Genomic DNA, 16,074 nt, shown 5'->3' with positions numbered 1-16,074 from the left:
AATGACTGATATTTAGGAGGAAATAAAATAGCCTCTGGAAAACAAGCCCAGACCTAGAGAGTGACCTACAAATGTCACAGGCAGTGATCATTGTTTTGTTTTTAAAATTCAGTAAAAGAAATAGAGGTTACTGTTCAAAAATTCAATGCAATTCTGCAGACACTTGCTATGTGTTAGGAACTAAAGGAAATTAAAAGTTTAGATAACACAGGGGCCCCGCCCTAATGGAACTAGAGTCAAGCATCATATACCTTTCAAAGGAACGGGGGAGGAGTATTGGGGCGGGGCAAGGCAGTTGGCTGCCGATAATTGGTCTTCTCTCAAATATAATAATCACTCCCATTTACTTAATGCTTTTAGGTTTAGTGCTTTCCTCACAGTAAAGAGCCTAGGAAGGTGGATGGTATTGGTGTTACTCTCCCCATTCTGCAGACGAGGCAACATAGTCTCAGAGAAGCAAAGTGACTTGCCCACAGTTCCAGGGCTAGTAAATCCCGATCTAGTTCCAAGGTCAGGGTTTTTCCTACTACATCTTCTCCTTCAGATATCACAGAGCACTTTGTTTTGAAACTCTCTGATGTGCTTGGTGCATTATTGTATGTTGTATTCTCCAGGTTGGTGTCTGATCCTCTGCACGTCTGTACATTCCTTGAGGTCAAGGACTATGTCTAAACTTTAAAGTTATCTAAACTTTATATTCCCCTACCCTCATCACTTAATACTGTGCTGGGCACACATGAGGCGTCTAATAAATGTTTGTTACAATACTGTATTGTGTCACATTGTACAAATTTCTTCCAAGAAGCCTCCCAAGAGAGTCAGTAGGCTGACCTACAAAGCTTGCCGCCCCTCCCCAAAGCACCCAACCTAGGTGATATCTACAGGGGGATACTGGCAAAGGGTGCTACAGTGAGAAGAGCACACTCCCTCTGACCCCACCTGCAAGTGGGCAAATCACAGCCTCCCTGAAGCTTCACTTTTTTCTTCTGTAAAGTGAAGGGAGTTGATTTAGATAGCCTCCGAGGTCCCTTCCAGCTCCAGAACTCTGATGCTATGATATGATGAATCCCATGAAAGGCAGCTGTTTGGGGAAGGGCAGAATTAAGAAAGATGCAAAAGGTCTCCGTTGTTTTGGATGGACCATCCCCAATTCATCCCCAAACTACACACCCTTCCACCTGACCTTGGCCTTCCAGATAGGCACAGGTTGGGTTCAGCTGCGGCTCCCAAATATTCCCCCACAGCCACAATCCAATTGGATTCCTGGAAGCCGCCTTTCAGCTGAGGAAGAAGGCTGAGCCGTTTACGTGCGGGGGCCCTCGCTGATGTTCTAATAAGGGGATTATTTCCTCTTCCCCGTTGCTTTTGGAACCCCCGCACTCCCTGGGTCGCAGCTTTGACAGCAGTACCTCCGCGGTGTTTTTCCATAGCTGGGATTAGCCCTCCCCCTCCCACCTACAACCCCCTCCCCCAGCCCTCCCCTCTCCTTTTTTGTTTTGGCTCAGCATCGCTCTTCCAGAGCTAGACTACCGAACAGCAACAAACCCGAAATACCTAAGTAACAAATGAGTCACAAAACTTCCCCAGGCCCGGGCTCTGATGATCTCTGGGTGTGTTTAGAGGTAAATAGCAGAGGAGCTGGCTGCCCTGAGAGAAGAGAGGGAGAAAAATAGATATTAAAAAGAGCAAGTTGGCCGAGGAGGCTGACAGCATCTGAGTGGGTTGGAGGGCGGGCGGGAGCGCAGGGGAGCTAGGAGGCGGGCAACACGCAAAGGTGAACTGGAGCTGTGGTCCGTCCCACCCCATCTGACTCAGGCGATGGGGAGGCCCCCTCGGGAACTACAAAAGCCTGGCTGTCTAAGAAGGCTCAGGCGGAGAAGTCACCTGACTGCCATCGTCCTTTGTTTACAAGTTCTGACTTCTCAGGCTTGAAGTGTTCTTTCTAAAGGCCTCTGCAAGGCCGTTACCCAGAGAACTTGGCAGCGGATCTGTCCCGAGGCCAGCTCGACTGCCCCCTCCTTTAAGATGCTGAAAATGGAACAGGGCGAGCCGAGCCGTCTACAGGAACGAGCTCTCCCTGGCCCTGAGAGACGCCTGAAAAGAAGAGGTGACTGTTCTTCCATGAGAATTTAGGGCCCACCCCAACAGGGGCTTACTCCCACAGGGGCAACTGGTGTCTCCCCCGCCACATTACGGGTACTTTTTGTACTTTTCTGTGTAGGAAGGGAGATCCAGCAGCCTCTGCCCTTGAAAAATCTGCCTAATGGACTGGCTTCATGGGGATTTCCCTGGTCTAATGTTTTGCGATTCACCTGTCATAACAACAATTTCTCCAGAAGCAGTAATTCCTGTTGCTATAGCCTGTTAAGAATTGGCAAGGCTCTTTTCTCCTTTTTTTTTTTCTTTTTTAGGCAATTGGGGTTAAGTGACTTGCCCAGGGTCACACAGTAAGTGTCAAGTGTTTAGTCTGAGGCCCCCTGTGCCACCCAGCTGCCCCCAACAAGGCTCTTTTCTCACAAATTAACTGGTGCAAGTATTCTAATTCCCCATTTTACAGGTGAGGATGCTGAATTTGGGAGAAGTGAGGGGAAATGTCTGTGGTCCCCCATTTAGAGTGTGAGCTCCTTGAGAGCAAGAACTGTCTTTTGACTCTTTTTAAGCATAGTGTTTGGAAAATACTAGTTGCTTAATAAATATCTATTGATTGATTGAGAGTCAATGGTCTAGACACAGAACCTGTAGAACAAAAACAAGTGCAAGGTGCTACAGGACACCTCCTGCAGCTTTTCACATCCAGTATACATTTATCTTCATCCCAGGGCTCCTCAATAACTTGTCAAATAACAATTATTTATAAAGTGTCTAATACAGGCCCAACCCAATCCAATCCAACAACTATTAAATGCCCTGCTATGAGTACTATGCCAGTTAGATTGTCGTGTTTGTCCTTCATTCCAGAAGAGAATCATGACATTAGGAAGGTGGTGCCATGACTTGTAAAGTGAATTGGATTTAAGTAAGAAGTGCTGTGCAAAGTCACCAGCCTCACTTTCTCCTCCAGAGCCATCTGGGTCCAGTGGCAAGACATAGATCAGAAGGACTAGATGCTGAGGATAGGAAGACAAATTTTTTTGAAAAAAAAATAGTCCCTGCCCTCAAGAAGCTTACATTCTCAGGGTGGGGCACAGGCATATAATATGGCACCTTGTTAGTATATAAACGATCATTTGAGAAAGGACAAAGCATCACCAATTAGGAAAATCCAGAAAGGTTTCTGGTAGGTGCCTGAGAGCTGAGATCTGAAGGAGGCTAAGATGTCTAAGAGATGGGCATGAGGAGACAGGGTTTTCTAGGCTTTCACCAAAGGCACTGAGGCACATCAGATTCTAGAAACAATTCAGATCTCACCTTTGCCACTTACTACTGGTGTAAAATTTAGGTAAATCACTCCCTTGGCCTCTGTGTCTTCATCTGTGAAATGGGGGGGGAGGGTTGGATTAGATGGCTTGTAAGATCACTTCCACCTCTAAATATATGAATTATGATCCTATAAGCCAGTTTGGCTAAAATGTGGAGTGCATGGAGAGGAGTAATGTGTCATAAGCCTAGAAAGCAGACTAGAACCAGATAGTAAAGGGCTCTAAATGCCCAGTGCTGTCACTGTAGTATTCTAAAGTGGGCATTTTGGGGGGGAGAAGTCGATGATAATCCTTTCAGAAAGGCTATGTTTGAATCTGACTGCCAGTGAGCTGACTTTTCTCACACTGCTTTCTGTGGCTCCTTCCTGCCCAAACCAGGAAGTTCAGGGGCCAGTTTTAAAATAGTGATAAACAAAGCAAGTTAATTTGAGTGGTTTACACTGGCAGCTCTAATCCAATGTTGCAGCTGCCTGCAGTCCATGGATTTGAACTTGACCTTTTGGTTTGATCTTCCTCCCTCTGCTCTCCCACCCCTATCATTCATGAACATAAAACCAGATGCTAGTAATTTGGAAAGTGAAAAACCTGATTTAAGAGGAAGTTGAACATTTTACATAGTAAGACCTTAGTAGACAGGAAGAAAACAACCCTGTGATGGTACAGAGAAAGAGCCAGGTACAGGACTTGATGAAGGTAAGCCTCTGGTTTCCATGGGGTTCTTTGAAAAAGGACAAATTACTGGTGGATTGCCATAGCACGATGGACAAACTAAAATTTTCTCGGAAAATGATGGCTGGATATTATTGAAAGTCCCTGTTCCTGGCCTCACATGCCCTTAAATTACAAGTGAAGGTCAGAATTTGAAGATCTTGAGGATGTCCCATGAGTTTGCCCTATTGCTGCAAACCTTACTCGTGCGGATTAGGATGAACTTTCCTCATGGATAATCTGTTCATGATGTTCTGCCCTCAACAATCTTTGGTGGCTCCTCATTTCCTCCTCAGAAAAGCTCAGTGCTGGATATAGAGCCTTTGGGGCAAAAACAGGTGGACAGAGGTGCAACAAATGTCAAGGTAAGGCCTATGTTTTCCATGACAGCCATCTGCTGCTTGGTAGCACCTACCTTGTGGAGTTGTTATGCCGCTTAAATGAGATAGTACTAGATAGAAAGAGGGAGAAAGAAAAGATTTAGTGCAATGACTGGCATATACTATAAATACAATAAATATCAATATAAATGCTTATTTTCTTTCCTTCCTCTACTCTTATAGGATCATTACTCAGCCCTGAGAGACTCCCCAGTTCTCCCAATCAATTCTTCAACAATCACATAATGCAATGCCCTCTACCCCCCACCCCATGGAAGAGGTAGTATTGCATAGGAGAGGGAGGGCTGGTAAAAAAGACCTGAGTTCAAGTTCTGATGTTGGCTCATATTAGCTGTATGACTATGAGAAAGTCATTTAACCTCCCAGTGCCCCCAAGTAACTCTGTAAGATGATAAATTGTACGGGAGTTTGGATTTTCTTCTGCGAAAGAAGACTTTACACACTCATTGTTCCCTATACCAACAAATTACAGATCTGAAACCCTCCTCCCGTCCCAGAACAACAACAAACACAAAAAAAGATTTAGCTAAAACACTGTCATGGTAAAATCACAGACTAAGAACTGAAAGAGATTTTAAGGCCATCAAATCCAATTCTTGAATTCTGAAGCTGAGAAACTAAAGCACAGAGAACCAATGATTGACCAAAGGTAGCAGCAGCAACAGTAGTAGCAGTGGTAGCAGCAGTAGTGGTAGTAACAGTAACAGCAACACCAAAGCAGCAGCAGCAGCAATAATGGGTTACTATGGTAACCTACTGTTCCTATCCTCAAGGAACTTACAGTCTAAAAGGGATTAAGATCCCAATATAGTACTTTAGTACTATCCCAATATAGTCTAGAAGGGGACAGTTATGATATGCAATATTATATGGCAATTACATTAATGACTTACAAAAAAATGCTATATGAGATCTGAGGGGGAAAGTCATCATCAACCAGGGTAATTAGGGAAAGCTTCCTGGAGGAAACGATGTTTGAGTTGGCTTTTAAAGGATAGATAACAGTTCAACAGGCAAAGATGAGGAATCATAAAAGCATGAAGGCGTGACAGCGTAAGGCACGTGTAGAGGACAGTTTAACTACAACAGGGGTGGGGAACCCACAGCCTCCAGGCCATATGTGGCCCTCTAGGTCCTCAAGTATGGCCCTTTGATTTGTTCTGTGAAGTTTAGATTTAGTCAAAGGGGTGTACTTGAGGACCTAGAGGGCCACATGTGGCTTGGAGGCCACAGGTTCCCCGCCCCTAGACTAGAACATAGAGTATATGGAGAAGAATAACATGATGTCTTGGGATAGTAGATAATGAGTAGGAATGACAGTTACTGATCAACTCACTTTACAAACGAGAAAATTGAGATATTAAGATGTTTGTCCAAGGTCATACAAGCATAAGGCTAGAAAGTTAGGTGATTACAGATTGGAGTGGCCTTTGAATTTGAGGAAGAGGAGTATGAACTTTACCCAAATGCAATAGGGAGCCAATAAAGTATTTTAGCAGAGGAGTAACATGCACAGATTTAGGCAGGTTATTCTGTCAACAGTGAGAAGTACGGATGGGAGTAAGGAAGAGTATAAGTGGGAAGGTCTATGAGGAAGCCATTGGAGTTGTTTAAGCAGATAGTAATATGGGCCTGAACTAGGAACAGAGAGAAAGGAGGGCTGCTAGAGACAGTGATGAAACACACCAACTAGGATCTGGTAGACGTGGTAACTGATTAGGTTAGATTGAGAGGCAGCCTGGCAAAGGATAAAGGGCTAGCCTCAAAGCCAGGAAAACCTGCTCTCAAGTCCTCCCTCTAACAAGTACAAGTCATGTGGCCCAGAGCCATTTAACCTTAAATCACTTCACCTCTCTGAATTCTCCATTCCTCATCTGTAAAATGAGGGGGGCTGGATTAGAAGGCCTCTGAGAATCCCTTTCTGCTCTATAGCTATGATCTTATTTAAGGTAAAGGAGAGTAGGTTGTCAAAGATAATCCCAAGGTTACTAACATGGGAATCTGGGAGGGAAGTGCCACAGACAGAGATAGTGAAGACAGATAAGGAGAAGGTTGAAGGATAAAAATAAAGAGCAGTATACTGGTGATGATGGTGGTCTATCCAGGTGGAAGTAATCTGTAGGCAGTTGGAAATGCAGGCCTGGAGCTCAAAGAACATGTTCAGAAGAAAGAGAGAAAGAGAGAGAGGGAGAGAGAGAGTTAAAGATATAGAGATATATAAATAAAAGTAGACAGATTTTGAACTATTTGCATAGAAGGGATAGTTGAAGCCATGAGAATCAATGAGACTGAGGAGAATTAAGGAAAGAAAAGGCCATTGGGGGAAAAACCTACACTAAGGGATGAAGAAGAGGATGAAGAACCTGTGAAGGGATGATTAAAATGATAAAAGGAGAATTAGGTAAGTATAGCATCTTTGAAGCCAAAAGAAGAGAAAACATTCTAGGAGGTGGGATAACAGCATCAAAAGCTGCAGGGAGATCAAATAGAATGAGATTGACTTTAAAAAATCTTTAGGTTTATTGAATAGGTGGTCATCAGGAGCAGTGCGGTATAAGAAGAGAGCATTAGCCTTGGAATGAAAAAAGACAGGTTCAAATGCTGCTCCTAGCTTGTAAGACTATGAATAAATAACAGTGTCTCTGAGCCTCAGTTTCTTCATCCATAAAATGGGAATTATTATATTTTATTATCTAACTCACAAGGTTGTTATCAGTCTCAAATAAGATAATGCATGTTAAGTGCTTTATAAACATTAAAGTACTACATAAAAACAATTTCCTCAATTGTAAAATAAAAAGTGACCTTAAGGGTCCCTTCCATCTCTAAATATATGATCCTATGGACTTGCCCAGCTTTGTATTGCTGGGGAAAAGGGTTTTTTTTTTCCTGCCACCTGTCTATCCTCTTGGATTTGTTTGCTAAATGAACTCTGGTTTAACCAGGCAGAGCATCCTATTTATTTTCACTCCTCTTACCACACCCTCTTTCCCCAGGAGAGCTCTTTTCCTTGGACCCTGTTAATCACTCCTAATCCTCAACATAGCTGTCCCATCCTGCTTGGAGGTGGGGAGTTGGCAATTGCCCAACAGAGGATGCAATGCTTTATTCATTCAAGGCCATGGAGAGGGCTGGGAGCTAGGATTGGATAGTGGGCCAAGATTAGCTCCCAGGAGTTTGGGTGTGCTTCTGGGAAGTATAGTCAGGATTGAAAGGGGAGCAGCAAAGACTACCACGGAGAGCAACCACATCAACCATTTCAGTTTTTCTTTTTTCAAATTCCACCTAAATTGGGCAACCAATTGCTTCATTTCCCCTCTGACCTGGAACTTTTGAGTAAGGGGAAGAATCTCCCTTCCTCTCTTTTCCCAGATTCTACAATTAAACTGAATTTCTGATCAGTTGGGGAAGCAAATCACTCCGATGAAGTGCTTGTCTTTCCCCAGAGGGAAAATTTGGCTGAAAGTATGCATCAAGCCCAGCCTTTAAGCAATTAATATTGTACCCAAGAAACACTGAGTGAGAATAGCACAAGGAGATTTTGCCATAATCCTACATTCCCAAAATGTGAAAACTCTGGGGAAGTCCAGGCCCCCAGCAGGAGCCCATCTGTTGTGTTTCTAATGTGATACTCCTCTGTTTATCTTTGCTGGATTCTCTCACTATGTGCCAGGAGGGAAAAAAGTGATATTTTAAAAATTCATCTGCTAGTATTTATGCAAACACATTTCTAGCTAAGTGTGTGTTGAGAAAAAGCAGAGAAACAAATGTCTTCAAAGGGTCATAGTGGGGCTAAGCCAGAGAAATAAAGAGAAATGGGAGTTGAATATGAAGAGAAAGGATTCTGTTTCAAATTCAACATACTTTTGTTAAGCACTTACTGAGTGAAAAGTATTGTGTGAGGTGTGGAAAGTAGTGAAAAAGTGAAGACTGACTGCCCTCAACAAGCTTATAGGATAGCAGGATACATAAATCTTCAAGCAGATAACTACAAGCCAGTAATGGACGTGCTAAATGCATAACCAAGGCTCTGAAGCCCAGGTTAATGTCTGTATTTTTTCCAGGTCAATTCAATCACACAAATATTGAACAATTACTGTGTGCTAAGCACAGTGACTTTGCACTGTCTGTCCCCTATACCTGGAGTTCTCTGCCTCTTCATTTCCGCCTCTTGGTTTTCTTGGCTTCCTTCAAGATTCAAGTCCCATCCTCTGTAGGAGGTGTTTCCAAGTCCCTACCATTTCTCCTCCCACCTTCCCCCCTACCCACTTCCACTCCTTCCCCTCTTATATTGCCTTCTATCTATTCTATATCCATAGCTTGTATGTACCTAACTATTGGCATTTTGTCTCACCCTTTAAAGAACTATTTTTTGCCCGTCTTTGATATCCCAGCACTTAGCACAGTGCCTGGCACATAGCAACAGCTTAATAAATGTTTAAATCAATGAACACTTATTAAGCACCTACCATGTGCTAAGGAATATGATTTTAATAAAACGATTATTTGTTTAAACCCTTGAGCTCTGAATGATTTATTGCACCAGATGCCAATATAGCCTTGTGGAAGAGGGTCAGCAAACCACCACAGTACAGAGGGGTGTCAGAGGGGAGGGGAGGGGAGGGCAGTAAGTTCAACTTACTGCCTAGTTTTATATGGCCCAAGACTTAAGAATGGTTTTCACATTTTAAAATAAAGTTTTATTGGAACACAGTCATGCTCCTTCATTTCTGTATTCTGTATGGCTGCTTTCCCAATACGACAGTGCACTTGAATAACTGTGATAGAGTCTATATGTGGCCCACTGATCACTTCCCACTGCTGCTCAACCCACCACAAATCACAGTAATGCAGATATAATTCTACAGTTTTAATTGCTACATATGTTGCCATACCATATTTTATTTATTTTATCATCCATGCATACTCATTTTGTCAGAGACAGACAGACAGAGAGAGAGGGTAGGAGGGAGGGAGGAGAAAGAGAGAGAGAAAGAAAGAATTTCATAATATATATATATATATATATATATATATATATATATATATATATATATATATATATATTTTGTTCTCAGGGCCAAGATTAAATTTTTTCTGAATAAGAAGAACTACCTCCTAACCACTGTTATTGAACACTGAATGATTTTGGAAATTATCTTTTGCTGCAGACTTGATAATGTTTTAAAATGAATTCAACCTAAAATTACAAGGTGGAACAGCACTAATATGCAAAATTTAATGTAATAAAGTCAATTTGATAACAATCAAGAGTCAGATCAAGTTGCTTCATACCCTTCTCATACTGTTAAAAATAAGAATCAAAAACTCAATTTGACAACAATCACAAGTCAAACCAATATGCTTTATATTCTTCTCATGCTGTTAAAATAAGAAAAAAGAACTCCATTCACAGACAAATTTGCAGCGGATATGTTTTCCAAGCTCAAACTATAGTTCCAATAGCATTTTTCAAACCTCAGTGCAAGTACAAAAAAATTTCCGTATTTCAAAATTAACAGATGAACGTTTGCAATCAAGTTTTATGATAGGGAATGCTACTTTTGTACTCCAATTAAACACAATTGTTATCTTCCCCCACAAAGAATTCCATTTTTCTCATTAGTAGACCAATATCATAAAAAAATTGTATCAAGTTTTTACTATGTTCTGAATTTTGTCAATAAAAAAGTTGTGGAAATTTATTTTATCTCTTGTTATATAATTACTTACACAATATGCTACATTTTGCTTCTTAGCCCAGAAAGCCTAAAATACTTTTATCTTGCCATTGACAGAAAAAGGTTGCCAACCTCTGCTCTAATGTCTAGGACAGTTGATACTAGATTGTGGAGGGCTTTGATGCCAGGCTAAGGTGTTTGTACTTTGTTCCATGGACACTGGGGAACCTTGGAAGGATTTGGAGGAAAGGATTGAAATAATTAGATCTATGCATAAGAAATGTTAATCTGGTAGGAATGGGAAGGAGCTAGTTTGGACTGAGACACAGGAGTCCAGGAAATGAATTAGAAAACTATTGCAAGGAAGAGGAAGACGAATCCCATTATTTGACAATGCTTTGAGAAGGTAGCATGAAGCTATATGAAACAGAGATTCACAATTTCATATATAAGATATTACAAAAGCTTTGGTGCTATATAAGCTTAAAAGTACACTGAGGATTCGGGGGCACCTTGTAGAATCTTTTTCTGTCCTATCATGTATATGGAAATGCTCATTTATTTAGGGTTTGTCTCACCCTTTAGCTCTTTACAATCTGGCTTCCAACCTCATCATTCCACTGAAACTGCTCTTTCCAAACCTGCCAATGATCTCTTCATTGCCAAATCCAATGGCCTTTTTTCAATCTTCATTCTTCTTGACTTCCCTGAGTCTTTGATACTATCAATCACTCTCTTCTCTCTAGGTTTCTGAGACCTCTCTCTCCTGGTTCTCCTCCTACCTATCTGACTGTTCCTTCTCAGTCTCCTTTGCTGGATCCTCATCCAGATCACACCCTCTAACTGTAGGTGCCCCTCAGGGCTCTGTCCTGGACACTCTGCTCTCTCTATGTTTCTATTTCACTTAGTGATCTAATCAGCTCCCCTAGATTTAATTACCATTTTGTGCTCATGATTCTCAAATCTACCTAACTTGTTTTAATCCCCCCCTCAATCTCACATCTCCAACTGCCTTTCAGACAGTGATTTTCCTAACATGCAGGCCTGATCATTTTACCGCCCCTCCACTCACCCAAACACTCAATATGCTCCAATGTATTTCTTCTGCTTCCAGAAGCAAATACGAAATCCTCTATATGTTGTTCAAAGCCCTTCATAATCCAGACCCCTCCGTACTTTTCCAGTGTTCTTATACCTCATTCCCTGCCGTATACGATTCAATTCAGTGACACTGGCCTCCTGGCTGTTCCTAGTACAAGACACTCCATTTCCTGGTTCTGGGCATTTCCTCTGGCGGTCTTCCATGCCTGCAATGTTCTCCTTCCTCATCTCACGTTAGTAGATTCTCTGGATTTATTCAAATCCCTACTAAAATCCCATCTTCTACAGGAAGCCTTTCCTACTCCTCTTCTAATGCCTTGTCTCCCCCTTATATTGTGAGCAGCAGGGATTATCTTTTGCCTCTTTTTATGTCCTCAGTGCTTAGCACAAGGCCTGGCATATAGTAGGTGTTAAATAAATGTTTATTGACTCTCTGTTAAGAATTTTTAAATTTTTATTAGTAATACACTACTTACATCTCTGGTAAATAAAATGCTTTGTGAATAAAGCTGTGTGGGTAAAGTACTTTATAAGTTTTTTTGTTTTGTTGAAGGAGACCAGGAAAGAAGCATGATCAGCACGTATAAGGCAGTATGACATACTAGAAAGAGCACCAGACCGGGCATCCAGCCAGCCTTGGATTTGAATTCTAGCTCAGACACAACCATGACAACATAACATTGTTTTGCCTGCCTATACTTTTGTTACAAGGAAGGTCTTTCATTTGGTGGGGAGGGGGAGAGTGTAGGAGGTAGTAATAGGGATGCAAAAAGAAAAGAAGTAATAGAATCAACGATATGTTTTTAAAATACAAATAAGAGAACAGAAGGAAATTTGAAGTGGACAGGGACAAGCAGGACAGTGTTGACATTACTTTTAAAAGATTTTTTTAAAGGTATATGTAATAGATTCATTATTTCATAAGTCCCATTTTCTCCCCTTCTTTGTACATTGAAATATTCATGTTGGATGATGATTTTTCTAGTTCACTGTTTATCTATCTATCTATCTATCTATCTATCTATCTATCTATCTATCTATCTATCTATCTATCTATTTTAGGCATTTGGAGTTAAGGGACTTGCCCAGGGTCACACAGCTAGTAAGTGTCAAGTGTTTGGTCTGAGGCCGGATTTGAACTCAGGTGCTCCTGACTTCAGGGCCCATGCTCTATCCACTGCGCCACCTAGTTGCCCCCATAATTTTTTTAAAGTTAAAAATGAAATTATTTACTGCTTTAGCATCATGGGTATTTGTCTTGCTTTAGGGAGGGTGTGGAGTGTGAGAAGGGGCAGCATGGTTCCACGGAAACTAATCAATCAATAAACATTTATTAAGCACCTACTATGTGCCAGGTACTATGATACACACTCAGGATGAAAAAAGAGGCAAAAAGTAGTCCCTGCTGTCAAGGAATTTATAATCTAATGAAAAATGGATTAGATCTAAGTGATAGGAAGGAAGGAAAAAAGGAAAGAAGGAAGGAAACAAGTGTTTATAGAGCCCCTACTATGTGCCAGGCACTGTGCTGAATGTTTCACAAGTATTACCTCATTTGATCCTCACAATAACGCTGGGAGGGAGGTGACTCTAGGAGACCTTGTTTCAATTCCTAGCTCTGCTACTTATCAGCTGCTATGGGACCTTGTACAAGTTACTTCATATTTGTGGACCTCAGTTTACTCATTAAAAAACAATAACAAAAAAAACCCCAAAAAGTAATAAAACACCTGCTTCACAGGCTTGTTGTGAAGGAAAGATTCTCTAAAATTTAAAGCATTGTATAAATGTTAGTTATTATCCTGCCTAATTACACATTATAAATGTGATTTATTATCCTGCCTTATTCCAATTCACTCTTTAAAAATTATGACCAAATCACAATACGAAAGTATTTAAACAGGCTAGGATAAATCCCAGCTAACAGATAGTTTGGTAGAAGGAATGGATAACTGGCTTTGGAGTCAGAGCACTTGGGTTCTAATTCCATCTCAAATACTACATGTGTGTCCTATGTTTGGTACTGTGCTTACCCCCCTGGGCCTCAGTTTCTTCAACTGTAAAATTTGGGAGCTGGACTAAATGGTCTATAATCCTCTTACAAAATGAACCCTTTTCATCACTATTGGCAGCGGAAACAAGCAAACCAAAGACCTGTGAAACCTCCCTCTCTCCCCTACCCCCCACTCCCATGGCCTCTTTCCAATGACTAGCAGCTGTGCTCAACACCTGAGAGGGCAGATTGAGTTAAATAATTGTGGTTAGGCTGGGCCACTGTGTTGCTGATGGTTATCAAGGCCAGGGGCAAAGTAAATCCTGCCCAGTTCTTATTATAGTTATAAAGGCACAACTCCTCCTGGATCCAATCATCACAGGCTGTGTTATTAACCTGATCCTGTCCTTGTGTATTCTTACTCATAGATACCTTGTCTACATCAAATGAGGATTCATTGCCAGAGCCCAGATCACTTAAGCCTCTCTTCCAAATCCAACCTCCAGGTCCCCACCCCCTCACCTCTCCCTTGAGAGAGAAGTGAGCCTGTGTCAAAGGCTGACAATTCAAGAGCCCTTTTGCCAGAGCCTTATCTGCTGACAGGCAAAAGTGTGGGCAGCGGAAAGTACCCCTGCTGAATCAACTCACATCCCACTTCCTGAAGATCGTAGAAAAATGCTTAGGCCCAGGTTACTGGTTTCCCGGCTGATTCAGCATAGAATCATAAGCCTAACCCTTTCACCTTGTCTCCCTCTCTGCCTCAGTTTCCCTGCTTATGAGGAAGATAATGGCAAGGAGGGATTATGGCAGTCCGGTAATTCCCTGCTGTCATCAGACCCAACTAAGCACTTGACCTCTGTCAGGACTCTGAGGAAATTAATGAATATTTACACAACATTCTGAGATAATGACTACAGCCAGCACAAGGCAGGGTGAAGACCATCATTAGGAGACTAGGTAGACTGGTTGGGGTGTACTCAGGACCCAACATAGCCTCAAGTTTAGATTAGAAGTTGTACTTGAATTTCTTTCAAAGCAAAAATTTTTTTAAAAAGCCTTTGGAACTGATTGTTATTCTATTTTCCCCTAGTAAGATATTTCCTTCCTCTTCTAGCTCCCACTTTGAAGATTGGTACGTGGGTAAATCCCTGTCTGAAAATAAAGGGCTCAGGATGTTGTCCCTGGTGAGGACCCATAGTGCATGAGTTTTAAAATGTCCTCCAGGCTATGTAGAGTGAGGCAATGAGGTGTAGAGGGGAAAGCGCTAAACTTAGAATCAGAAAGACTGATCCTCACCAAATCCTCCTTCTGCTACTACTTATTTACCACTTCTTCCTCTGTGGGCCTCAGTTTCCTTATCTATGAAAATGTGCAGTTGAATCCACAGTCTCTAATGTCCCTTCCAGCTCAAAATCTCTGACTTTCTGTCCAAATCTATGTTTGGATAATGATAGCTGGCATAGGGCTTTAAACTTTACAAAGCACTTTACAAATATTATCTCACTTGATCCTCGCAACAACCCTTCAGGGTAGGTACTATTATTATCCCCATTTTACAGATGAGGAGACTGATGCAGGTAGAGGTTAAGTTACTTGCCCTGAGTCACATAGCCAGTAGGTATCTGAGTCTGGATTTGAATTCAGGCCTTTCTGATTCCAGGTCTAGTACGCTGTCTGAATTAATGTACAATAGGAGAGACCATTTCCAACTTAAGACCTGAGATACTGTGGGCTTTTCTTTCAGAAGCAGCTAGGGTTCCATTCCTACCTGGTGGTCCTCCACTTCTAGAAATGAATGAGTCAGTCAGTCAATAAAGTGCTGGGATAAAAAAAAAGGCAAAAGACAAACCCTGCTCTCTATGTCTAATAGGGAAGACAATATACAAATGACTAGGCACAAACAAAATATATGATCGGCAAAGGGAAGGTATTAGAATTAAGGCTTCCTGTAGAAGTGGGAATTTTAGCTGGGACTTGAGGGAAACCAGGAGACAGAGATGAGGAAGGACATGGGGAACAGCCCAAGAAAATTCCCCTTATTCAGGGAATGGAGGATATTGTTTGAGGAACAAAAGGGAAGCCAGTATTACTAGATGACAGAGTACACGTGGGACGGGGGGTAGGGTATGAGGTGTAAGAAGACTGCAAAGGGAGGAAGGGCTTTGAACATAGGAGGATTATATATTCACTCCTGGAGGTGATAGGGAGACACTGGAGTTTATTGAGTAGGGGCATGACAAGGTGAGACCTGCACTTTAGGAAGATCTCTTTGGCAGCTGAATGGATGATGGACTGATCTAGGGAGAGAGACTTGAGGCAGGGGGAGACCACCCAGGAGGTTATTTCCTCTAGGCTTATGCTGTAAGAGACCAAAATGAAATATGGGCCATAAGTACATCAGATGTAAGAAATGCGAAGTGATAACTTCTGTTTGGAAAGAAGTACATTGTGAACAGGAAGTGGGTAGGAGGAGCTGAGGCCTTGTGGCTGGGGTGGCTGATGCCTTCAGTCCCTGCTGCCTTTTACCAGAAAAGTCAGAATCTAGGGAGGGATGAGCGTAGAGAGAACCAAGGCCTCATGTTCCATGTGATAGCATCAGTGTGACTGACAAGCTAAGTCCCTGTGAATGCAGATAAACATCACCAGGGTTTCACCAATGATATGTATTCACTGGAAATCTTTGGACATTCATCTTTTTTTAAATAAAATTTTATTTTTTTCAATTATCCAGCATTTTTTTCCTTCCTCTCACCTCTTCCTACTGGAAAAAA

The 16,074-nt window shown here is 41.9% G+C and overlaps 1 long non-coding RNA gene across 1 annotated transcript; it reads right to left on the bottom strand.

Annotated features, from left to right (window-relative positions):
* Positions 1–636: 636 nt before the first annotated feature.
* Positions 637–2,013, bottom strand: LOC144454117 (uncharacterized). Its single transcript, XR_013487489.1, has 3 exons — positions 1,885–2,013; positions 1,555–1,647; positions 637–1,081 (listed from the first exon to the last, which is right to left on the bottom strand). It is a non-coding gene; the product is annotated as an uncharacterized LOC144454117 (long non-coding RNA).
* Between the last annotated feature and the right edge of the window lie 14,061 nt (positions 2,014–16,074).

The sequence above is a fragment of the Phascolarctos cinereus genome, unplaced genomic scaffold (genome assembly GCF_003287225.1).
Source record: "Phascolarctos cinereus isolate Bilbo 61053 unplaced genomic scaffold, phaCin_HiC Scaffold_5;HRSCAF=322, whole genome shotgun sequence".
Taxonomy (NCBI): domain Eukaryota; kingdom Metazoa; phylum Chordata; class Mammalia; order Diprotodontia; family Phascolarctidae; genus Phascolarctos; species Phascolarctos cinereus.
The sequence above is the reverse complement of the archived record's forward strand: the minus strand, read 5'-3'. Positions and strand labels throughout refer to the sequence as shown.